Raw genomic sequence first — 26,963 nt, 5'->3', positions numbered from 1 at the left:
AGCATTTATTTATGTAGAGTTGGCTTGTAGAAAACTGTTGACTTTTATACTGTGGGAGAGATACTCTTATCACTTCCTGTGATAGAGTACACAGGGTAAGGATCCTCACTGCATGAAACACCCACATAACACACTACGTTCTTCTGAAACAATCCTCATAGTTGAGCCTTTATGAAAATATCCATTTTCTTTAACACACGTTTCAGAAGATGTGTGATTAATATTTGAACTATGCTTGCTGGAATCAGGCATGGCTTTTCACTCTGTGTTTGCAGAACACCAACTGGAATAAGGGTCTGTTTTCGTGACCAGTTCTGTTATTTAAATATATATATGTAATCATTATGATTTGGATATTTTGTTTTGTTTTGTTTGTCTTGTGTGTGTGTGCGTGTTTTAATATTATGCGTTCCTGGTGTATTTATGTGTTTCAGAAACCATTTATTTTTTGTATGCCTTAGGACACTGAGGTCAAGCTTGTCATGCTTAGCCATTTGAAAAAAAAGTAAGGTTTATTGGTGTGAAAGGACACAACAAGCGTACTGGACCCACAGTCAAATTATTGTGGGTTAATAAGCTACTGCCTATCAGCTGAGGTGCACTGAAGGATCATAATATCTTCTAAGCCTGTGTCCTGGTTTCAGTTAGGACAGAGTTAATTTTCCTCCTAGTAGCTGGCAGGGTGCTATGTTTTGGATTAGAATGAGAAGAGCGCTGATAACATGCTGATGTTTTAATTGTTCTAGAGCAGTGCTTACACCAAGCCAAGGACTTTTCAGCCTCTCTCTGTCCTGCTAGCGAGCAGGCTAGGGATGCAGCAGGAGCTGGGAGGGGACAGACCCAGGACAGCTGACCCAAACTGGCCAAAGGGGTATTCCATACCATCTGACGTCATGCTGAACAATATATAGGGGTGGCTAGCCGGGGTGGAGGGGGGGGGCCGGCTGCTCGGGGATAGGCATCGGTCACCGGGTGGTGAGCAATTGCATTGTGCATCACTTATTTCGTACACATTATTACTATTAATACTATTATTATTATTATTATTGTTGTTATTCTTTTCCCTGTCTTAATAAACTGTCTTTATCTCAACTCACAGACTTCACTTTCCCGTTTCTCTCCCCCATCCCAGAGAGGGAGGGGGGAGGGTGAGTGAACGGCTGTGTGGTGTCAGCCGGGCTAAACCACAACAGCCTGATGTAAATAGAAAGTAAAATGTAACATAAGCATATAAGTCTCAGTGAAAGGAACCTAACATTTTTAAAAATGAGCATAAGTATCAAAGTTTTTTTTTTTGTGCAACCTAACTTTTCTTCTCACAGTTTTTGAGTTTTTGACAATTATGTTGTTTTTTGTTTGTTTGTTTGTTTGTTTTCTAGGAAATAAAGTTCTGCGATATACTTTTCTTTTTATTTGGATGCCATTTTGATTTTTGATATTATTTTTTTTCTAGGATCTGAGGTTATATGGCATTTTATTTCATCCTATTGTAGTCTTCTTATTTATAACATGCAAGACAAGTACTCAAGCACAGACAAAAAGTTGGTTTTGCTCAATGGGTTTCTTGTCATGCATGTGCAAAAAGCTTCATTTGCCTCCAGTTTAATTTTTTGTTTTTCTCTGGTGACTCATTTTGCTGCATCTGTGTTTATTCTATAACCTATGGATAAGGCATGTTTTCCTAGCTGCGAGCTGGCTGGGCTTTTGCTGATGACTGCCATGTGTTGGTTTAGTCTTGCATGCAATTCTGTCTTGATTTCACTAAATTTCTCACTGTCAGCATTTTCCCCAAATTGCTCCACACAGCTCTTCTGGGAAGTCCTTCAGGTAAGTTCCTCTGCAGGCTTATGGAAAATATTACAGATGCTTTTTCCTTGATAACAAAGTTTATTTTCCTCCAACAAATATAAATACGTCATTGATCTCAGTGATAGCAGTTTTACTATTATAGTTCATCTTTCATCTGTTGCTTTATAGATTTTATTTTGGTCACAGTGACCAGATCTGTTTAATTTTTTGTTCCTTACAGTTCCTTCTTGGTATTACTTCTTTCTGTATCTTTTCAATGAGCTTCAGCCTGCACCACTGCAGTTTACAACTGATAGGAAGAGGCTTGCGCACTGGAAAGACTAATGATAAGAAAGACATTGAGTGATAGTTTTCTAAGATAATTTTCTAAGATGTCATTAGGGTGAGTTTGAGAACTGTTATTTATCTATAAGAGATTAAACTTTGTTCAAGTGTGTCTGCATGGATTAAAGTTGTATTTCTAATTAATTCACTGTAAACATTACCCTTTCTACAATAATAGTATAAACAAACAAACAAACAAAATATTTAAAGAATATTAGGTGCCTTAATATACTTTAGGCTTTCTGTGGTGTTCTCTATCCTTAAGAACACCTCCTTAAGTATCCCATTATCTACATTAGCATTCAGGTGCTTGTATATATAGCTATCAGGCGTGCCTGAGGTTTGCTCTTTTCTAGAAGATATCATGCTGGTTAGGCTTGGTTTTATTTATAAAGGTATGTAAAGGTTTACAACATGCATAAAACATAGGAGAATTTTTTGAGGTTATTGACCGTACATGAAATTTAATTTCCATCTAGTGGTGATGAATACCTCTTTAGCAGAAAGATAGAAGAGGTCTGTGAGCTGGGAAAGCAGGTAGAGAGTATTCCCCAGGAAGAATGCAGTACACTGTGAAGGGAGTATGCAGCTGCCATTAGGTTATGAGCATCTTCAATGGATGAAACTATAAGGATGAAATAGAAGCACCTGAAAAGCAAGAAAGAAGACTATATCAGATTCCTAAGACAGGTAAGTGTCGCTATGTTTTCAACACTGCACCCATAAAGCAGATGTTGATGAAATCTAACTATATGTTTGTGAGACCTTTTTAACCCTAAGGAAAAAGTAAAATAGAAATTGTAGAACTTGCAAAAATAAAAAGTAGATGGGAAAAAGAGTTTGCAACTTCTTTGGACCAAGAACTGAGAGTTAGCAGTATAAGAACAGACAATTCTTGGTATTGACTAAGTGAGTTTGAATTGAATTGCTCTGAAGTTGTTATGTCTTGTCCTTGTGCACGGGTTTTCATTGCCTTCATCCATCTTCTTGTTGCTGTCAATGATTCCTTAATAAATCATATCTGGAGTTGAACCATTTACAAGAATTGTTCTTGTATGCCTTGTTAATTCTGAACCTATTTATTTCTGATCATGACAAAGCTGATTCCTTTCCTGTATGTTTGTATGGGCAAATAGAGGTCCTGATTGTTCCTCAGCAGGTGAAACCATCTTAGAAATTGACAGGGGCTTCACACAAATAAAGATGGCAAGGTTGATCTTGTACATATCATATATATCTTGTAATATCTTATTTGTAAATAAGTAGGTCAGGCTTCAGCTTGTTGATACCTAGACCTGTGATTTTTCACCATTAAGCGTCTGTTGGGAGATAGTAGAGTGAAACCTGTGTTCTGTCAGGAAGTATGTGTGGTGTTTAAAATAAAATAGTTCTTGTATCAAGTGCCACTTGGCTTGTGGGCTGTGAAAATCTTCACCCCTTAACATTTGCTTAGGAAGGGTTAGTCCATTTCTGTCTTCTCAGAGCACCACAATGGCAGTGCAACTTCCTTTTATGAGCCATGCAGTAGAGCAATAGGGTCATCAGTGCTTGTTTGAGAAAGCTTTGTGTTTTGCCCATGGACCTGGAAAGTATTCCTTATAAAGGACTATTTCCCGCCCTCTAGATCCCCATTAAAGAAGTCAGCTTTACAAACAGCTTTCACAGTGGAGGAATAAAAATACTCTGTAAATGGTGGCTTCTAGAGAATGAGACACAGAAACAATCTTCTTTATTACTTGCTACAGAAATAAAATTCTACCATAAATATTTTAATATAATTTTGTTCATAATATTAAAGTAAATATATTAAAAAAAAAAAATAGAGGGAACTCTTTCATACTCATTTCCTCTATTTTTTTTTTTCTTAATGTGAAACTTTATTTGGAAGTCTGGGTCATGCACAGCCTGCTTCTGTCCAGCAGAGCTTTCCTATTTAGGCTGAAAAAGAAGTTTTTTGGCTTTTTGAGTCACAATGTTATAGATTTAATGTCATGGTACTTACTTGCCTCCTCTTATTTAGCAGTTGCTACTTTATTAGAGACTACTTGTGGTTTTACCTCCTCCTTTGTTAATAATATAATTCAGTGTGAAGTGTTTGTGTATAAATAAACAGCTACTCCATGCTGTTATGTCTCAATGTGATGATAGATTTGTTGAAATGAAAAATGAGCTTTATTTACAACCTCCCCTCACCCCCAGTTAGTGATGCAGATACTTGGGTACAAATCCATTCCTTTAGAGTTTAAAACTGATTTGATAAGGCTACATGCAAAAAGAACTATTCCCAGTGCTGCTGCAACCTTTTGTTTTAATGGAGAGTGTGCATGCATGCACAGACTCCATTAGCACACACTACTTGTTCCACTTACTAAGTCTGTGGAACAAGAGGAACCCTATTTATCTTCATCATTGCAGTGTGAATATGAAAAACTCTTTGAGAATCTGGCTCAGACAGTAAAATGCAAAGTCTTTGTATGTTTGGCATCTAAATCCAGATCTTGTTCATTGCCAAAGGTATAGCTACAGCTGTTAGATTAGCCTGGTAATCAGACACCTCTCAAGGATAAAGATGAGGCAAGTCAAGAACACAGGAAAAAGCCAGTTCCAAATAAGTCTGTAACTCACAAAATAATTTGCCTTGCAACAGTCCTAATATTTTAGGATTTTAATGATAAGTGTATGAAAGCCTATTCTGAATGATCAAGCTAACAGATTGTAATTAGCTATCTCTGTACAGGCGCTTTCTAGTACATGATGTAACATTAGATCTGATTGGTTTTATACACAATATTTTTCTTGCAAAACAGGAAGAGTTGCGAAAAATAAAAATAAAAATCCAGAAACTTGAGCCCTAGTGAATTCTCATATTGCTGTCTACAGGTCATATCCTGGGCTTGTCATAATCCATAACACAAAGCCTTTCAGAGCCATACAGCTTGGCTGCAGCAGGTAATTCATAACCTGAAAGATATGAATACTCCCAGTGAGAGCTGTGTAGTTGCTCTGTGAAACTCTCAAGAGTTTATAGAGATGCACTTATGTGTTGCCATATTTAAACTCTTAAATTTTGCTCCTGTTCCTGGGATAAGTAGGATGATTTTGCAGAGACTCAGAGCATTAGGAGATTATCCTTTAGTCTCCAGAAAAGAAAGCTAGGTTCCTACAAAGCAAAGTCTCCTAAGAATTCCCTAAAAAGGCAATGTTGAATGCTGCTGGCATGAAAATTGAGGACTAAAACCTTTTGGAAATATACACCAAATCTTATTTACCTCTCACCCGTACCTAAAATATGAAGAAGATACGTTGAGCGGTATTTTTTTGTTACTCAGATATGTGAAGACCCTACAGATGCTTAGAAATTGAGAATATATAAAAAAAAAAAAATGGAAAAAAACAAGTTTGAAGTTAAAGCTAGAGAGTGAAAAATACTTTTAAAAAACCTTCATTTTTTCTCTTATATGTGAAATATTACGTGCTGTTGTGAATGGTTATGGAAACTCCATGAGCATGGAATACAACTAATTCTCAGTGAATATTTTGGGCAGAATACTGCTTAGCATATAGGAAGAAGTTGAAGTGTTCTTTCCTGCAGCCTTAAACAGTCTAAACAAACCATGTAGCTATGTAAGTATCTCCCCACTTTTTTTAAATATTATGTTTTTTTTAAGTTTAAATAAGTGTCTTCTGACTAGTATGTGAAGAACAGTTAAGGCAAAAGAAAAAATAAGTCAGTCTTTAAGTTTTGCTGATATCATGGACTATTTCAATGTCACAGATTTGCACTTTGCAACTTCTGGCTTTAAACAGATTTGTCAACAGCTGGAATTCATTATAACCTTAAATTCAGCACCAACATCCTTCCCCACCTCCATTAAGTTGCTATATAGCTGTAGGAACACCGGCATTGTAGACACAAAAGCCTAAATTTTAATAATAATAAAAAAAGATCTTTATGTGCATGGGAAATAATAAGATTTGGTAAATAGGTATTGACTGGGGATCTATTCAGCTCTGGAACTGTAATTCTGAATTTCCTGTGCAGGTGAGTGCCTCAGGCCAGGTTGTATGGGGCTTTGAGCAACCTGGTCTAGTGGAAGGTGCTCCTGCCCATAGCAGAGGGTTGGAATTACATGATCTTATGGGTCCCTTCCAACCCAAAACATTCTTTGATTCTGTGATACTAAGCAAAGTCAGATTTAGGTAAAGCTAGGTTAAGTGCTGATTAGACTTTTGAAAACTGCTAAAAGGGAGCACAAGACACTCAGTAGTGGAACAGGGATGGAGAATGGGATGGACTGTCTGCACTTCCATTGCCTTCATTTTCCGGGCCTGGTGACTGCAAGCTGTTTTAAAACTGACGATGATGAACCCTGGCCTGTCTAAACTAGTACTCTCTGCTGCTGCATGTCAAAATGCTTTGACTGTGTCAAATTGGGGAAATTGCTCGCTATGAGTAGCTGAGGAGCCTTGAATTGTTTTATATTTAAAGGTTTATATCTTGAAATGAGATTATTCAGACAAAACATCATAAAATGTTTCTAAATGCAGAGGACAGCAGCAGCACTGCACCTAGAAATGAAGTTTCCAAGAAAACACTTTCCACTGCCCTCTGCTGACTGCAGGCTGTGTAGTGAAGCTGGTCCTGCTCGGCTGCATGTGTTTTTCTCAAAGTCCTGTGCTTGGGAAGTAAGTGCTATCTATGCTATGAATGGAACTGTGAAGGTGAGTCATAATTTCAGGATAATTTCTTTCTGCAGGTGCTACTATAATATCTAAAAGCTTTTCTTTGTGATCACCTGCAATGAGACATGCTATATCAGCAGACGTAAAAAGCTTTTTCAAGTCAACTTTGATTACCAGGTTATATGCAGTGCTTAATGTGGGTGTGTTGAGTTTGTGCCTCTGCTGCTTGGAGCAGCACAGTTAATTTGGGGCTTCAAGAAAAGTACGAAACACTGTTCTAGCCTATTTGTATTACACACCATCAGCTTTATTCCAGTCACTGAAGAAAAAAATAAAGAAAAACAAACAACAGAACCAACCCCAAAACTCCTTAGAACAGAAGTTTACCCTGTCTTTTAGGGAACAGCGTGATAAAACTTTGAAGAGTAGGAGGCAAAGCAAACCCTAAGCTCTTTGGGGAACATGACAGTCTTTAGGCTATCTTAGCATGATGAAGGCACTATAACTTTCCTTTATGGGCAATTCTGTTACTAAAAGGGCTTAGGATACAATGCAACTGTAATACAATTCCTGCTTGCTTGCTATGTTGTGGATTATTGGGAAACCTTGATTTAACCATCTGGTAAATAAGACATTGTTATTAAAGCAGAATGTTTGGCCTGACTCAAGTACTGCAAATCAGAGCAACAAAATAAGTCATCATTGTAGGAATTATAGCCCTGTGTACTATTTCTATAAATTGATTATAAACTTTCTAGTGTTACCTTACTAACCTTCTCCCTCAACTTTTATAACCTCACTATGCCTTAATTTAAACCTGAAATGTCAGCATCTTGTACTTTCTCTGAAGAAACATAACTGGATGCTATGTGCAGATAGAACAGTGTGGTCAAGTATCAGACACATTCCTCATTTTCTAAACATAAAAGCTAGCAGCACTTCAAAGCTAAGTTAATATTACGGGCCAAGTAATGATTCCAGGTCACTAAACGTATTTCAGTAAATATCACTTGATTAGGTCAGGTCCCAGAAGTAGGTTAATCACAGCAGGATGTTTCCCAGGCAAGTTTTTGTCTCATCCTGAGCTCTGTGCAATGTGGCTGAATACTGCCTTATTGCTCAGGCTAGCTAGAGTAAAGCTATATAGATGAATTTGTGTTATATGGCCATCATCAGGTCTGAGTATCACGTAAATACATTAGACATGCTTATTACCCATGAGGGAAGGAAAATATGAGGTGGAGTCTCAATCTGGTAATTAAATGTTTTCCTCAGGCTTTTGTTCTTCCTTGCAGAATGCTTGCAGGCAGCAGTCTCCTTCTGTCTCATGTTCAGTATCACAAGTGGTCTTCAGGGCTTCTTGGATGCTGCCGCCGTACAACCTGTCTCGTTGGCAGCCAGAGCTGCCTCTGAACCTCACGTCTTTCTCTCCTGTAGATTCGAAGTACTCTTGGCACTTAAGCATGAACATGTGGGACCTGCTGTAAGAAGGCATGCGCCCCTCCCTGATCTGCTGAGTTTAGAGTCATTAGAGACAAAATCTGGAAGGTTATATCACAACAGTGTGAATGCACCTGAGGGTCAAGACATGGATGGAAAATATAGCCAGCCATCTTGTTGCACCTGTGGTCTCCAGTATGCTCAGTTTATTGGCTGAAGGCATAATTTTGTATGAAATTGTTGTCTAGCCTTTGCTTCCTTAAATCAGGTCAATGATCACAGTTAAATGCAGCTGGAAGGAAGGCAACATATGAAAGTTGGTCTGGTTTTAGCAAGAAACTTAGTAGCAAAAGGTGTGCCAAGATTCAAGCCTGTACAGTTCTGAATACTTCCATAGATTGAGCACTTGCAGAATTCTAATTATCATTGATTATAAAAGGTGACCTTGCCAAAGCATGTAAACACTAAGAATGCACCTGCAAAATTGTTTTTTTGGCCTATGCCAGAGGGGAAAAACCTCTGTATGGTTATGTCATGTATGTTCAAAACACTTTTTTTTCAATCAGTTCCAGCATTTATTTTTTTTAAATAAAATAAATCACCTGTTTCGTTCTCTTGAAGAAGAAGGATAAGAAGAGAAAGAAGAGAGGGGTTAAAAAAAAAATACATAAACACCACTTTAGAGGCTTCATGGGATTTTACAAAATTTAACTTTGGCTTTTTGACTCTTCTCTTTGTTGCATATCTGATGCAAAGTTTTTGTGGTCTACTAGCAAACCCCAAACAAGATTGACTGTGCATTATTGGCTGCTGCTTTATTTTATTATAATTCATATTAGAATTGGGACTTTGCAGTAGCTTTCAAGATCAATGGATATAGAAGAATTACATTTTAAGACTGTTTCATTCGGCACCTAAATGTTGACAATGCTGGTAAATGAAAGTTTTATTTTGAAAACAGGCATGTAGTTAAAGTATCATTGTCATTGGTTTCTTTGAGAGAAAGATATCAATTCTAGATGCATCTGACTATTGATTTAATTAGCAATTAGCTAATAGTTATTTTAGTCAGTTATGTCCATTTCTATGAAATAGTTACAGTTAATTTAGAAATTATTAGATTTGCAAACTAACTGCCAGCTCTGTAAACAGTTAGGGTACAATTATGATTATATCTTTCTAGCTTCCATTTGACCACTTTAAATGGAGTTCTGCAAATTAATTTAAACCCCCTTCACAATACATTTGCAAAGTGTAATTGATTAGTACTTAGTGACTACTCTTTCAGTTGGGTATAGAAACAACATACAGATTATTCCATCTGTGTCAATCCTGTAGGACTAGTCAGAGTAAAATGTATCACCTATCACAATTTGAACTAATAGTTTGGTTCAGGGTTAGTAAAAGAGTAATGTATTACTCCTAATTGAGAATGAATAGAATATCTTCCTTTGCAATATCAAGCCAAGTTAGCATGTTGCCTTTGTAGACAGAAAATAACTTGATGAAGATCACTATTAGAAAAATCACATTTTGTCAAGCACCAAACACTAATATTTTTCATTTCTATTTAATTGGTATAGCAAGATAAGAAAGTCTGCAGAATGTTTTAACATTTTTCTGTTGCCTTGTGATATGCTACTACAGACATGAGTCTCCAAAGAGTACTACTAGAAGCCTTCATACAACCTAGCCTCAAAAAATTATTTTGAGAAGTATATCCTAACTCTATCATGGAAGGTTGATGAGGAATAGACTTCAAAGACAGTGGTTTTTCACATCCTTTTGATAAGCCTTTCTGTTTATATAGCTCTTAGATACTTCTTCCATGTGTGGTAACTATGGCCTTTTGCTCTATCAGAGGTTTCTCCAGCCTTCTGCTGGAACCTGTGAAAAGTATTGAAGAGGAATTGTAGTTATTTCAGTGTCTCCTGATCACATTTCCAAGTGGAAGCACATAGGGTCTTGAGGGAAAGTGTCACTATGAGGGCTGCTCCAGCCCTTCTTTTCTCCTCAGTTCTGCAGAGCTGTGATTCTTCTCAAGTTCACCGGACAAATTTCAAGTGAAGAGTCACAAAAGGAATAACCTTTCAAAGGTTTAAGCCTTTAGAAAGTGATCTCTTGGATGCCAGGCCCTTTTATTTAGAAAAACAGGGTCCTCAGCAATTGTGCAGTTCTCCTACCTGACGACTAAATCCCAATCTTCTTAAAAAAAAAAAAAAAAATAATAATAAACAATTCCAGGATTTTATTTTATTTTATTTACTCTAGTGGAGATTTGGGGCTGTTTTGTTTTGTTTTTGTTTTATTAATTTTCTTTTTATTGAAATATTGTTGAATGTTAGTTACATGCCTGAAGTCCCCAGATAATGTTTGAAGCTCAATAAATAATATGCTCAGGAAGGACAAAGGAAGCTTTTCCCTGAAAGGGAAAGCTGCAGTTAACAGAATAAAGGACCAGTTCCTCACTTGTACAATTTGATAACTATTCTGTGAAACTGCTGTCCTTTTCTGTATTTGCATATGTTGCTACTTGCTGCCAAAGCTGTTTGCTTCTAGTTTGTTATTGTTATCAATGTCTTTACTACAGTCTATTTACAGATATTTGGTATACAGAAAGACAGTAGCATGTACTGGAAACAAAAAATATATAAGCAAATTGTTAGCTTAGCTCTTTTTCTTGGTAGGAAAAAAAAAGATATTGAAGGATAGTTCAGACAGAATTAGAAATATATTTCTAAATATGTATTAAGAAAATATAATATTTAACTTCTGTTTACAGCACTGTCTGGAAGGTACAGGTGTAGAGACCAGGAAGTGAGATACAAAACAGTCTTAAATGCCTGAAAGGAAAAAATTGTAAAGCTAATACATATCTGGGCTGTATATCTGCTGTACAACTGCATGGTAAGCCCTTCCAGAAGAGGCAATAACGGGTCTTCAGTCTAGTGGTAAAAAAAAAGGTCAGATGGGAGGCAAGGAGTTCTGGACACTGCTCCATAAACTGTTTTTACTTTTTACCAAACATTCATATATATATATATATTTATATATATATATATGATGTATATACATACACACAGATCATGTATATAAGTATGACTATAACACACAGAGCCTGTATAATATATACAAATGTACATTTTGGAAAGAGAAAAGACCATTCCCCTTCCCCAATACAGCACACTGTATGGTATGATAGAGCATCAGTAGCATCAAGCCCTTCCTGGCTATAGAAGAATAACAACTTGGTCTCCAATTTCCTGAATTAGGCTACAAATGACTAGTTCTTTATGCAAGGGAACCACTGTTAGCATTACCAGAACCAGAATCCAGTTAAGAGAAAAAATAAGCATTGATCAGGTCGTTGCAAACAGTTCGTCCCCTTTACTTCTGGGGAGGATTTGGAGATGGTGCAGCCAAGATGCAAACATAGTGCTGGCCCAGAGCAGGGTTTGGTGGCCCAGGGAAGGGAAATAGTTTACAGTGGTTGCTAGCACAGACAGTTACCCCATGGTGCTGGGGTTGAATCCAGTTGAGAGGCCAGACCACTAAACAGCCAGATGTTTCTGTACCTAGCCTGTACTAATGCAAGACTCCTTACTTAACACTTTTGAGAAAACAAGAACAGCAATTCAGCAGGTGATATTCATTTTGTAAATCACTTTACTTTCAGCACTCTGTGTCAGCAAAACTAAAGCCAGATCCATTACACCAAACCCTGTTCCTTCCTCTTAGATCAGATCACCAGGCTTTTCTTCCCCTTTGGGTAAATAATGGAGTGGGGTTGTAATTAAGGTCTTTCATAGGCAGGTGTACAGTTTATCTATTGTTTAGGGCCATGCCAATACACTGTGATGAATCTGCTTTCTGGCAGGATTTCCATTTAGAAGGGCGTGACTCTTATCCGCATGCTAATTAGTGAATTCTATTGTATATGTGAAGAATGCAGTAATACTGTGTGAGGATATCCTTATTTTTGTCACGGTCTGCTGTTACAATTATTAACACTAAATCTGCAGTGTGGTGTCCTGATTTCTCCCCTCCCTCCCCCTTCCCCCCCACCAGGGCATTTGGAGCTGTTGGCATCTTCCCATTTCAGCCTGAAATTTTTTTTTTTTTTTTCTTAAAAACAGTGACTTTTCTGCTTCTTAAGAGACTGGAATACTCTAGCTGTCATTTTACTTGACTGTTATTAGTGGTGGGAATGGGATTGTTTTCCCCCGAAATTCTTTTAAGTTTTATATTTACAGAGTAGGTTTGAAAGGTGACAATTGGTTTAGAAACTTGGCTTTATGATCAGTGCTTTCATTGCCATTATACTGCAAACACTTGCTAAAGGATATCAGCTGTAGATTTCAAGGTAAAGACCCAAACTATTCCAAGATTTTACTTATGTGCTTAGTTACGAGTATATGAATACTAGCATAGCGATTCTATAGTAACTATCTGTTTTTCTGATTTTTCAGATAAAATATTGAGTGTTCTTAAAAAGGGGTTTAAGCTTTGGACTTGTCATAAAAGTAATACTTCTGGGAAAGAATAATCAAGATCAAATGTTCTAAAATATCTTTAAAGTAAATTAAAATGAAAACGCTGAAACCTTTGTCCTAAGCTGTTCTAATGAAAACTCTTATAGGATTCTTAGTGTTTGATATCAAATGTGTGTGTACTTCTACACAATGCTTTTTGTTCAGATTAACTCCTCCTCCTACAAGACTCATAGAGTAAAGAGCTTGGAAAAAATGATCTCTCCATGGAGATCAGCTGTACTTTGTCATCACATGAGGAAGTAAAACACTATTCTTCTTCTTTTCAGTGGCAAGCTAAATGTGTAAGATGTGAATTCTTGACATTATGCACACATTGTTCATGACAGACTGCTGTGTACCATGAGGTGGACTGTGACATTCATTTCAGTATAGTCCAGAATTCAATATTTAAATTATATAAAGTATATAAATGTATTACATATACATTGTGTATTATATATACATTTAAATAATGTATTATAAATAATGGAGGCGACCCCCTTTCTCTATAAGGTCTTACATAAAATGAAGTATGTTGCAGTGTAAAATATTTTCCCTGTAAACTCACACCTGGATTTTTTTTATGATGCCTATAAAAAGACCCACAGATTAACCACTGCTTGATTCCTTCAGGCTTACATATATATTTTTAGAGTTTTTTTGTCTGTTTATTTTTGTTTGTTTTACATTTGTAGTTATTATAATGAAGAAAGTAAATGCTGTACCTAAATTAGCAACTCACTTTTGAAGGCACTGTCTTGACGGGGAGCAAAAAGTCCAAACTTCTTAAAGGTCACTTGGTAAACCAATAGTTTGAGTCAAATGCTTCTGCAGATCTGGACACTGTTCAGTGGTCACCTATAATTGAACATAGTAAGAAAATGTCATATCTTGTCTTTTTGTCACTGTTTATCTCTCTGAGGGATCAACTACCCTCTTCCACTACTTGTTTTTGCATTTAAGTAGTTCTATTTCAGTTTATCTCCTTAAACGATGTTGTAGGTGTCCCTATAGGGTTTTCTCTTCACAGCACAGAAATTTATCTGATTTTTTCCCTCTGATAAGAAAACTTTAGAAAATAATGTTTCCAGAAAAAAAAAATTAAATGGTAAACCTGATTCTGAAAAATCTTATTTCCTGTTTGTCAATCCTCCACATAACAGCAGCACTGAATATACTGTGCATTTGGCCTCATATCTGGGTTTGTGACACACCTAGCATAAAAAAATAGCTTTATTTCAAGAAGAGTCTCAGAGATGCATGTTTTTTGTCTTGATACCATCAGTACAGTGTGGCTTCAGAGACACCTTTGGAGATATTTCTTCCACTCTGTGGCAGAATCTTTCAGCCTTTCCAACCACTTCTCTGTTAGATGGATGGAGTACCATTTCATCATCTTGCTGTCTTGTCTTTCTTGCAGACAATGCTAGACTGCAAATGTTATTTCTGTCACACTGGATTTTAAGATGACTTCTACTGTGCCAAAACTGAGGGTGTACTCTTGATATGCAATGGCACCCAGTCACAGGAGTGTCTGTGAATTTTAGTCACTACCTTGAGGACAGTGAAAGTTGGAAATATCTACCAGGCAGCAGGTGGTTGGGGTGCAGAGCCCTGGAGTGATTCATACCACTGTTCTAAGATCTTGATCCACATGAGGCTCTCTGGCTGCCTTGCTGTATATAGCAGACAGTGTGAACTCTAGGACACCACTGCCTGCAGGATGCAAGCAGAGGGAAATCATTCTTCCACATTCTAGTGGCACATGTGAAAGAAAAAGTGGGAGTAGGGAAGACAAACTGTTGTCATCAGACTGGAGTTGCAAGTTGCTGGCAGTAAAGCTGCCTGTAGCTGTTCTCAGTATGTGAATTTTTTTGAATGTTCATCTTAAATGGCACTTACCACCAGACAGTACTATTATTTGGTTAGGTATTAGAATAGGTCACCCAGGGAGGTGGTGGCGTCACCGTCCCTGGGGGTGTTCAAGGAAAGGCTGGACGTGGTGCTTAGGGACATGGTTTGGTGGGTGATAGTGGTGGTAAGGGGATGGTTGGACAAGATGATCTTGGAGGGCTTTTCCAATCTTAATAATTCTATGATTCTATGATTATTGGTCTCAAATTTGGTCTGTCTAGCAATTCCTTTTCCACCATATTTTAACATATTAAAGGGCTTAATTTTGCTTTTATTGGCCACCTGTCTTTACCATATAAGAAGTGACGAATTGAAAGCTTTTCGTGAAGTTTTGAGAGAATATTAAATTACCCGTAGAAGTTAATTTTACAGTAATTCTGATGTAATGCTCACTAAACAGTACATCTCTACTTGTCTGAAGCCTATTAAGCTATACAGACACAACATGTTCTGCAAATATTTTACATCAGCCTAGAAATTTAGAATATGTGGCCTTAAACTCTTGTATCAAGCAGATATAGTATATCCCATTGTAATGCACAAGACTAGAGGTAGATACAAGGTATGAACTCTGTCGCTAGAATATGTGCACACATGGTGTCCGCTTCTCTTGCAGCTGGTCTGATATTGCAAATTCTGCTGAATTCCAGTTGGACAAACAAGTAAAGGAAATAATCAGTGTGTAGGATATGTCTTCTGAAAACATCCACTCTTAGCTGAATTAACAATAGGTAGCCAGTGAGAGTTATAAATACTATTTTGAGACATTGTGTTAAAACTGGGAGTTAGTGCCATCTTGCCTTCCGCCTTCCAAGTACTCATTCCATTGCTCTCATTTAACCACTTAGCATATAACTGCGTTTTGTAGCTGGCCTGACTGTGGCACAGGCACAACTTCATCATCTGCAACAGTAGAAAATGAGTAGGGTCCCTGAAATAATGATAGGCAAATGAATCTCACTGATGGTAGCATCAATTAACTTAGTAATTTGTTACAATTGCCATCAGTAAAGAATACAAGCTTGAACAATCTTAAGCATATCAGAGCTCTGCAGGATCCTGGCCATGAACGCCTTGCCAGTGCAGCACTGTTAAAAGGGTAAGAACAGCCAAACGATCCTTGCAGAACTAATGAGTAACGTTTAAAATGATCATGCTAGCAGGTCCAGTTCAGTGTTCCTGCTCCTCCCAGTCCTCATGTACACAAAGTTTGAGACGACCCTCCACTAGAGCATGCTCTATGTGCTCGTAATTGATCAGTAAAGAGAATAACACTGCAAATGAGTACCACCAGCAAGCTGGCATTGGTGTTGCTGGTGGTACCATGCTGGTGTCTGTAGACTTCCAAACCAGCCTGCTAACACACCACACTTTCAGCATGCATTTTCCTTCCCTTGGTTCTCTGTCACTTACCATAGCTCCAGAAAGATGGGTCAAGTGGTCTGCCCCAGGCTGTAGAGGCATTAATGGTCAGACAAGGTCCATAAAGAGATATTGCAGACAATATCAATAATGCTTGTTCTCTTTGCTTTGTAAACACTGGAATACACCTAGGGCAAGGTACTTGGCGTATTTGCTACCATCCATCTGAGTGGCATGATAACTGCATTTGCAGCTGTAACTTCACAGTAAAATAACTAAACTAGCTCTTTGGGAAGGTTTTCACATACAAAGAGAAGATCTGGCAAAAAGGTTTTTTTGTTTGTTTTTGTTTTTGTAACTGTCATTATAGTAGTCTTTGGCTTGTTAGACACAGGATTTCTTGAAGAAAGGAGACTTTTAAATATAATGTTATCAATTTTAAGAATTTAAAGCTCTTAAATTAAAGGGGGTCCTGGATGGATTTCCTGGTTAAAAAGTTTAATGTCCTGCATCCTCCTAAAAAAACAAAACAAACAAACAAAAAACAGACAAAAAAAATATCAAAAATTAAGTACTTGAAAGTAAGAAAATGTAATGGCATTAACTGCAAGAATACTAATTCTACATGTTGACTTGTTTGTCCCCTTTTCTGCATGCATTTAATATTTTTTCTTTTGTCCCCATTTTTTTGAATGCAAGGACAATATGCAATGTAAGAGAATGAATTTTACTTTATTTTTGTAAATGAAAAAGCTTTTATAGTCTTTTACCAATGAAAATTTTAAATGTATAAGGAATACACAATTTTTCTGCTCTGTCTCTTGAGAGCGGCAAGGCACCCACTTCCCCTTCCTGAAAGTTTTTCTTCCTTAAGTTACTTGCATAAAAATGAAGGATTTAAAACTTTTCCAGCATAATCAGAAAGAATGTTAAACCTGCTCATAGTTTTAAATTTATGGGACTTCACATATGGATGATCACCTACTTTGAAAATAGTAATATGCAGGAGAGGAAAGAATGTATTTGAAAGATAAACCTTCTTGAATATTTATTAAAACTTGCTTGTTTTCTGTTTTGACATAGCTGATACCATACTCTCCTTTTTTTTTTTTCATTTGGTTGGTTTGCTGTTTTGTTTTGTTTTCCGTTATTGTTATAATGACATATTTATGTTCACAAATGTGGCTGTCTCAGCTCCTATGAAAATGATGCATACTGTTCAACAGAGCTCTTGAGGATCACTGCAGAGCACTCAGAAAATGATATGAGACTTTATTATGTCCTTATCAAGGAATGTACTATGTAATTTGAGTCTAAGTCACTTCTTCAATTAAGGTGTACCAGTTTCCAGCTATAACTCTCTTCCTGGCTAATAATGATTCTTCAGTCTCGTTAAGGTATGTTATGCAAATAACTATTGAGAACTATCATTCAGCCCTTCTGCAAGTAAAAAAAGCCAAGAACTGATGAAGGAGACAGCTATCTTGACAGTTTCACCTTACATAAAGACTTTTAAACTAGAACTTGAAAAAAATGAAGCATATAGTTTAAGCTTCATATAACTTCTTACATGGAACCTATTCCTGTTGCCCTTCTCACAGATAAAATTCTGTTTCACCTCTGGTTGTAACTTTACATCCAGGCTTACAGAGCACAACTTCTCTCTGCTTTCAAAGAACTGGTCCTGCTGAGGGAAACAAATATCTGTAATTTCTCAGCAACAAAGGTTCGACAAATTCATTACAGATCAGCGCAAATGCGACAATCCTGTACGTATTAAATTGCTGGTATTTAACCAAAGTATATGGAATGCTTTGTTACCATTTTATTACAATAGCATTCCTAAAGGCAATATAACATTCTTATATTTTTTAACTTTGGATTTTTATTAAAACTCAGGTCCAAAGGCTGTCATCCTTTCTGATGCTGGGTAGTATTTTTCTATACAAACAGCAACACTGGCTACTGGCACAGGAATGTGTTGTTCAACACAATTAAGAGAATTGGAATCACTCATGCTATTTAAATACTATTGAAGTTCTTGCTTTCTGGAAATAGAGGGAAATAAATATTTTCCTTAAAATGACTTAGAGACATGATATTAATAAATGGAAATTTATACACTGAAACACCTTCAGTGTAATTGGAGAAGGCATGGGGGATGTTTCATGTCTGCACATGAAACAAACATTCAGACAGATATTCAGTAGTCTAATAAATGGGAAAAGGACATAAATTAGTTTGAACTTCCCCTCCTATGACTCTACTATACTGAGTTACTGCACTAAAACATAAGCAACATACCATACCTTAAAGACTTCGTATTTGGAATGTCAAGTAGAACACATTTTTTGTCTAGTTCTCATCAGGATCGTTAGCTAGAACATCAACAATGAAAGGGAATGATGATTTAGGATTCACCACAGTTGTATATTTATGTGAGATATGGGTGGGCAGCAGTTCCTACTCTGGGCTTCTCTAGATGTCTCAGTGACTTGATGGTGAAGGTGATTACCTGCCCTTAGTCATAGGAATGGGCTTCTGGGCACAACAAGGTTAATTTAGTCAAGGTTTAATTAGATTTAAATGTGAGAGATTTAGCAATGATAGGATCCAGGAGGGTAAACGAAATGAAGAACTTTGCTTTGTTGAACTTAAAAAAACAATTCTCTTGCTCCTCCATCTTTAAATTTAAGGAAAAGAAAAAGAAAACAGTGGAGAAACAGTGAAAGACGGTTTCAGATCATCTAGTCAAACTAGAGGGAAAAATATTTTCAGGCTAAATGGTAGTTCATGTGACACAGGTTAGACATACATATTGGGATGGTTTAATTGTATACAACTGGTGCATAAATTCCATGGTCACAACTACACCTGCTGATAAACTGATTCCTTGTATTAGGTTTACATGTTAAGACTTTGGTAGCAGGTGGCTGTACAGGTGGCCTCTGGGAGAAGAATCCAGAAGCTGTCCCATGTTACGTAAGCGCCAGCTTCAGAGGGCTCCAAAAGGGACTTGCCGCTGACCAGAGCCAAGCATGAAAGCATCTTAAATCTACTGTGAGAGAAGATTTAAGAAGAGGGGGGAACTATGGCACAACAGCAGCTGAGAGAGCGAGAAACATCCCTGCAGACACCAAGGTCAGTGTAGAAGGGGGGCAGGAGGTGCTCCAGGCACTAGAGCAGAAGTTCCCCTGTGGTCTGTGGAGAGGACCACGGTGGAGCAGGCCTGGAGGAGGCTGCGGCCCATGGAGAGCCCCCGCAGGAGCAGGCCCTGGGCCAGAGCTGCAGCCTGTGGAGAGGAGCCCACGCAGGAGCAGGGGGCCTGGGGGGAGCTGCCACCCATGGGGGACCCATGCTGGAGCAGTTTGCTCCTGGGGGATGGACCCCATGGTACGAAGCCATATCGGAGCAGTTCTTGAAGAGCTTTCCGCAGCCCCTGTTCCCCTGCACTGCTTGGGGGGGGGGGGCGGGAGTGGAAAGGGGTGGATAGCGGGAAGGCATTTTTAGTTTGTTTTTAGTTTCTCACTGCTCTAGCTTGTTAGTAATAGGTAATAAATTTCATTAATCTCCCTGTGCTGATTCTGCTTTGCCCATGATGATAATTGCTGAGTGATCTCCCTGCCCTTATCTCAACTCTTGAGCCTTTTTCATTGTGTTTTCTCCTGTTCCCTCTGAGGAGGGGGAGTGAGACAAAAGTTTTAGTGGAGTTCAGCTGCCCAGCTGGGTAAAACCACCACAGTCCTGCCTTAGGTTCCCATTCGTTTTTCATTTGATGCAGACTCATCACGTAAATGATGAAAAGCTATTTCTTCATGAAAACTTGCCTTATAATCACAAATCCTAAGTGGACTTGCAATATTGCTTATACTTTATTATCATTTATTTAGTGAAAATGTCTAGACCTTTATTGCAAAAGTATTGGTTGATAGTCAGCTGAATATGAGCCAGCAGTGTGCTCAGGTGGCCAAGAAGGCCAACAGTATCCTGGCTTGCATAAGAAACAGTGTGGCCAGCAGGACTAGGGAGGTGATTGTCCCCCTGTACTCGGCTCTGGTGAGGCTGTACCTCGAGTACTGTGTTCGGTTTTGGGCCCCTCGCTACAAGAAGGACACTGAGGTGCTCGAGCAAGTCCGGAGAAGGGCAACGAAGCTGGTGAGGGGTCTGGAGAACAAATCTTAGGAGGAGCGGCTGAGGGAGCTGGGATTGTTCAGCCTGGAAAAGAGAAGGCTCAGGGGAGACCTTATCGCATTCTACAGGTACCTTAAAGGAGGCTGTATCGAGGTGGGGGTTGGTCTGTCCTCCCACGTGCCTGGTGACAGGACAAGGGGGAATGGCCTCAAGATGTGCCAGAGGAGGTTTAGGTTGGATATTAGGAAGAACTTCTTTACTGAAAGAGTTGTTAAGCATTGGAATAGGCAGCCCAGGGAAATGGTGGAGTCGCCATCCCTGGAGGTCTTTAAAAGATGTTTAGATGTAGAGCTTAGTGATACAGTTTAGTGGAGGACTTGTTAGTGTTAGGTCAGAGGTTGGACTAGATGATCTTAGAGGTCTCTTCCAATCTAGATGATTCTTTGATTCTGTGATTCATTGAACTTTTAAACTAACTTACCGTGGAAGAGTAGATTTTAAGATTTGTGGACATTGACTAAACAAAACTATTCAAGGGACACAATTCCAGAGCAGAAGAGCAATCCATAGAAACTCATGCTATTAAGGACAAGGCAAAAGGAGAGACTGGCTAGTGGAGAAAACAATACAGTTGTTAAGTAAGCATTCTGAACTAATAAACAAACAAAAACAAAGGCTTGACAAAGAAATACCAACGTAGAAGTGAGTTTATATTGGGAAAAGAAGAGTTGGAGATGAAAGCTAGTCAAAGTCTAAGGACTGTAGTAGATGGAGAGAATGAAAGGGGTTGAGGAAAGACAAACAAAAATGCATATAAGATGGCGGGAAACTTGCATCAGTATTAAGATAAGGCTTGATATATAACTTTGAAGTATTAAGAGGCCTGTTACCAGGGCAAAATTAGATGGTATGCTGTTTGCCAAGAACAAGGCTGATGCAAACATGAAAAAGTCACCACTAGACAAGTAAGATTTCAGAATTGCCACACAGCATGTACAGTAAAGGTCAAATTCTAGCTGATTTTGGGATTAAACTTGTTTAGTATTGGAAAATATATTAAGTGGTGGTCTGAACACGACCTTTCCTTTCACTCCTATGCACATAAGAAGTGCTGGTACTTAAAAGGAATGGTTTTGACATGTATTCAGCATGCTGTTGTGAAAATATCTCAACCAAAAGTAGCTGATTTTACAAGTTATTTTGGATCAATCATTTTTGAGTTAGTTTACTTCATTAATGTCACAGGTATTTATATAGAACTTCAGTAGCATACAAATGTATAGGACAGACGATTGTTTACAGGGAAACCACCACAGTTGATATGGTGTGATAGGAGATGAATGGAGACTTCCTGACGGTCAAATTAAGGGAACAAAAAATAAATTGAGCATGAAAAGTGCAACAAAGGAACAACAGTGCAAAGCTAAAGAAAATAAATTATTTCATTACAAAATTGTAGCTCAGATTTGTAAGGTTTAAAAATGGTCGCAGTTCTCTAATTATATCTCATTGTCCCTATTGCATGAATGAAAATGAAAAGAATGAGTATAATGTTTTGATCTGAAACGGTTGTTTTAAAATAGGGTTCAGATGAAGGAAATAAATTATAATAGGCAGTTAATCTCTATTTAATCATTTTAATTCATTATTTATATAGTCTGTTATAAATTTATACAGTCTACAGAGGATATCAGGATAATTACATGATTTCTTTCTTAATCTAACAGTTGGTTGAAAAAAATCAAACTCAAATTAAGCAGACTTTGGTGGAAAAAAAATTATGTTAATGTTCATTTTGGATCTTGGTTAGTTTTTCTATGCTTAGGCTTAATGGATGTGTTTGTTTCAAGCCATCAGTGATATTTTTTTCCCCTGAATTTTCGACTGAAATAAACCCAAATCTTGAAGAAACTCAGTAAATATTATTTAATCTAGCTAGATTGTAATCTGCTTTAAAATAAAAATTCTTCAAAACTTCACTGAAAATTTCTTAGTATTAACTAGATTCATGCAAAATAAAATGGAGGAAATTGGCCATGCAGCACTTGATCTTACTCTCCTGTGCATAACCTTTGACCTCCAAAGATATATGGGATCTGTTCTTCTTTAGTCTATCTTACTGTAGTATTTCCTGGATGCACATACCACAGCTAGAAAACTGTGTTTTGTTGTTGTTTGTTTTTCCAAGAAGGCAGATGCTACCATATTCAGATCAACAAACAGTCTATTTGAGACACCAGCAGTGCTTTTCTTACACTGGCATGGGGAATTAAGGACTAACTGAGCTGAGGCACAAAGGTATATAGTTGTTTTTTTGAAAACTGGGAAAATGGCAGAGGTCAGATGAAAGGCACAATACATGCACATCTTTCTAAACATGAGTCAATATCGGAAGCAGGAATGCAAGTGTCTTCCTGGGATGCTTTAATGAACATGGACAGGACAGATTTCTTTTTACTTCAATTACATGAAGCCAAAATAATGAGCCATTGAAGTTGCACAATGGTAGCCATTGAAGTTGCACAATGGTAGCCATCTCATTTTAACTATATACCACCTTCCAGAATGGGGACATTTCCAGGCGAGACAGTTTAATTATTTTTTTTCAGTCACTAAGAGAGACTTTCAGATTTTGCTTGCTGTAGAAGGGAAATAACAACAGATTCAGGTGTTTCTGCAACTCAGCAACTGCAGTGGCATATGTAACTGGTGTACTAAAGAAATCAAGCAATGTGACTTTAACTTTGTCCAGGGGAAGCCATCGTTGGTTTATGTTCTTGCCTATAGATAAGTGTAACCATTTAGTAGAAGCTTTAAAATGCTTTCCAGGAGGATGTTTTATTAATGATGCTGTTGTGGTGGTTTTACTCGGGTGGGTGGCCAAGTTCCACCACAACCGCTCTCTCACTCCCCCTCCTCAAGGAGGAACGGGGAGAAAATATGATGAAAAGGGCTCAAGGGTTGAGATAAGGACAGGGAGATCGCGCAGTAATTATTGTGACGGGCAAAACAGACTCAGCGTAGGGAGATAGTAAGATTTATTGCCTATTACTAACAAGCTGGAGAAGTGAGAAACAAAGGAAAGAAACCAAAAGCACCTTCCCCCCCATCCACCCTCTTCCACCTCCTCCCCCCGAGCGGTGCAGGGGAATGGGGTTATGGTCAGCCTATAGCTCTTCTTCTCTGCTGCTCCTTCTCGGTCACTCTTGTCCCCTGTGCTGTGGGGTCCCTCCCATGGGATGCAGTCCTTGCTGAACTGATCCGGTGTAGGCTTCCCATAGGCAGCAGCTCTTCAAGAACTGCTCCAGATATGGGTCCGTAGCATGGGGTCCATCCCTCAGGAGCAAACTGCTCCAGTATGGATCCCCCATGGGCAGCATCTCCTGCCAGGTCACCGGTTCCTGCGTGGTCTCCTCTCCACGGGCTACAGGTTCGGCCCAGAATCTGTTCCGGCAGGGGTCTTCCACAGGCCGCAGCCTCTGTCAGTGCAGGTCCACCTGCTCCACTGTGGTCTCCTCCATGGGCTGCAGCATGGAATTCTGCTCCACCGTGGTACTCCATGGGCTGCAGAGGGACAGCCTGCTTCACCATGGTCCTCACCACAGGCTGCAGGGGACTTCTGCTCTGGCACCTGGAGCACCTTTCCCCCTCCTTCTTCACTGACCTTGGCACCTGCAAGGCTGTTCCTCACTCCTCTCACTCTCGCAGCTGCTGTGTGGCACAGTGGTTTTTTGTTTTTTTTTTTTCCCCGTGTTAAGTCTGCTCTCACAGAGGCACAAAACAACATCACTTATTGGCTCAGCTCTGGTCAGCAGTGGGGCCCTTACCAAACATGGGGCGGCTTCTAGATCCTTCTCACAGAAGCCACCCCTATGGCTCCCTGCTACCAAAACCTTGCCATGTAAACGCACTACAGCTGTACTGAACTAGCACCCAGTGGAATCTTTTCAGTTTTCCAAAATGAAAGCAGTGGACTCAACTTTTGCTTAAAAATCAAAAACTTTAGAGAAATGACAAAAGGATTTTTTATTTCCATGTGAACAAATTGAAAGAATTTGACATTATCAAAAAAGAGCAAGAACCCTTCAGACTTTCTTCCTGTATTTCTTCCTGATTTAACAGATAGCACATAGCGTTTTCTACATATTTCATTCAAAAATATGTATAGAAGACAGTTCAGTATGGATAAGACAATAAATTGTCTTAGGAAACTTAGAAAAAACCTTTAGGATGGGTCATCTGTCAAATAGAAAAGCGTGAGAGGTGCTGGAAGCTTGTATTGAAGTGCATTACTTCATATACCAGAGATACCAGCATGTTATTTATTTATTTATTATGCTGCATAGTTTTAAGTCATAGTTCTGAAACAAAAGAGAGATTCATCTTGAGATGAAAAACTCATGTGGGTGAAGATGAGGTAACAGACGTGAACATAAGAGCACATTTTCAGCTTAACAGGTGAATTTCCTACATAAAAGGACGACTACTGACAAATGTGTACCATATGTCATGACTACCACGAGACTGAAAATCCACGTAAACTAGTTGTCACTTTCTTCCCTTTTGATCATGTGTCTTTTCCCTTTATTTTTGAAGTAATTCAACACAAAAGCAGCAGGTGGGATGGCAGTGGGAGGGCAAATCTTGAAAAACACAGTATATACAGCCCTGACATACTGAGAAGACACTAATGTTATTTCTGTAGAACAGACTGGAAGTCTATTAGAGAACAGAGGGAGTGAAGGACTTAGGGGAGTCCTTCCATACAGGGAACCTTAAAGATAAGGAGGAAGACAACGATGGTGGTTAGAGTATGATCCTGGAGGAGAATGCAAAGGTTAGGAGTCACATATGGTATCTGCTAGTATATTATGATGATGTTTTTTTCTGTGATGTGACATAAAGACTGAGTAGGTCCAGGTCACCTTATCAACTCTGGGAATGTAAGTGAATGGATTTCATTTTGGACAGATACTGTTGGCTTGCTAGACTTGGACAGATTTATGTCAAGTAAAACTGTCCTATACCTCATGTGCTTTATCCCAGTTGTTTCTATGACCTAGAAATACTTTGCTCACACAGAACTTTGACTTTGACGAATGTAATGTGAGGAGAAGTGCAATGTAGAGCAAGTCACAGATCCATTGAGACTGAAACCTTGATAACTGAGAGAAGAAAAAAGTACTTTGATACTCTTACGAAGTCCTGTAATTGAAACATTGGCTCACTTGAGTTACTGCTTCTATAAATTCAAGTGCACAATATGAAGTGACATTTTCCACATGGGAAAGAGGCAAGACCTTGGCCTTTTAACAAGGTATATAACAGTACCCCATTATTGTGGATATGTGTTAGCTTAAGAAATATTTACAACTTAAAACAATAATTAATAAATCTCAAATGTCTTGATTTCCTGTTCCCAGTACATCAGTCATCAGATATAAGTAATCAGACTGACATTAAAATTAATACATTAAATATACCAAATTTATTTTTCATATTCAGCAGAAAATATAATTATCAAGACTGTAAAAATAATGGTTAGTATAGATCATTTATCGTATCTTCAAAGTGAGTGGTATGGTGTCTGTAAAAGAAAAAAAAAAAACTTGGTTTGTGCAACATGCAAGTGTTTTGCAGGATTTCAACTCACTCAGAAAACAAACTTTAGTCTTGTATTATAAATGTTCCTTAGCTGTCCTCATGGACATATCAGTGTCTCCTTGGGCAAACTTATAGTTGTCTGTGATTAACATTCTATGCTATCCTATAGGTAACTGGCCTCAGTAACTCAGACTTGTTACTCCATCTTGTGATGCTTTTACTCCAGTAAATAGGAGTTCATTTTTCCCACCTAAAAAGACATCGCTAAACATTTACAGAATAGAAAAAAATTAGAAACTATCGAGAAATTATGTGCCAGTGTCTGTTAAATAATTAACTTATTGGAACAAAAATACTGTGCTGCTTCATCTAATTGAGACTTTATCCTAGTAATTTTCATGTTATAGGACCCTTCCAGTTTAGGCAAATTAAAACGTGATTATTTTAGAAGTCAATTAAGCTTGTGTGTTTTGAAACTAAGAGGTTTATAGTAATAACCTGGTCACTATCTGGTAAAATAGAAATTAAAGAGTTATATAGAAATAAAATATATTAGAAATAAATAGAAATATATAGAATATATTAGTAATATATATTATATTAGAATATATTATAAATAAATAGAAATAAGAGTTTCACATGAAGCTGGCAGTTATTTACGAGCACTCTGGTGTACCCAACATTGGAACTGTCTAAGAAAGAGAAATTATTTTAAATTACTGTTTTAAGTAACTTAATCTCTGAATTGCTATTTTTTCCCTCAAGTATTCTTGAGCAATTTTTTCATCAACATGATCTCCCATTACAGAAGGCAAAAACATTGTTAGCCATTGTAACTTAAGGTAGTGTAGGTTGTAAGAACACACCACTTGGCTTTCTGTGCTGAACAGTGAGTAACATCCTGCATGAAATTGTTTAATATGACTATTTGCAATGCAGCAGCATGTAAACATCCCAGTGAACACTCTTGAGTTTGAGATTGCCCTTTGAAAATAATTTTATATAAACTACAATGATGGAGGAAGTACTGTTCTCCTGCTAGGTCTCAGATCACACACAGTTAGATGTTAGCCAGTTAATTTACTGCTTCAGAGGCATGCACTGGAATCTACCTGACTGTTTTGAAGCATTTAAATAGTGATGTAAAGATACATAGGATTTTCA

At 38.0% G+C, this 26,963-nt stretch overlaps 1 protein-coding gene across 1 annotated transcript in view; it reads left to right on the top strand.

Moving 5' to 3' along the window:
* Positions 1-2,655: 2,655 nt before the first annotated feature.
* Positions 2,656-26,963, top strand: part of GRID2 (glutamate ionotropic receptor delta type subunit 2) — an 805,832-nt gene continuing 781,524 nt past the window's right edge. Inside the window, exon 1 of the mRNA XM_040555872.1 lies at positions 2,656-2,823. The gene's annotated coding sequence lies outside the window, so the exon portion shown is untranslated. The remainder of the gene's footprint in view (positions 2,824-26,963) is intronic.

The sequence above is a fragment of the Cygnus olor genome, chromosome 4 (genome assembly GCF_009769625.2).
Source record: "Cygnus olor isolate bCygOlo1 chromosome 4, bCygOlo1.pri.v2, whole genome shotgun sequence".
In the NCBI taxonomy this organism is placed as follows: Eukaryota; Metazoa; Chordata; class Aves; order Anseriformes; family Anatidae; genus Cygnus; species Cygnus olor.
Note: the sequence above shows the minus strand (reverse complement) of the source record. Positions and strands in the feature narration are given on the sequence as shown.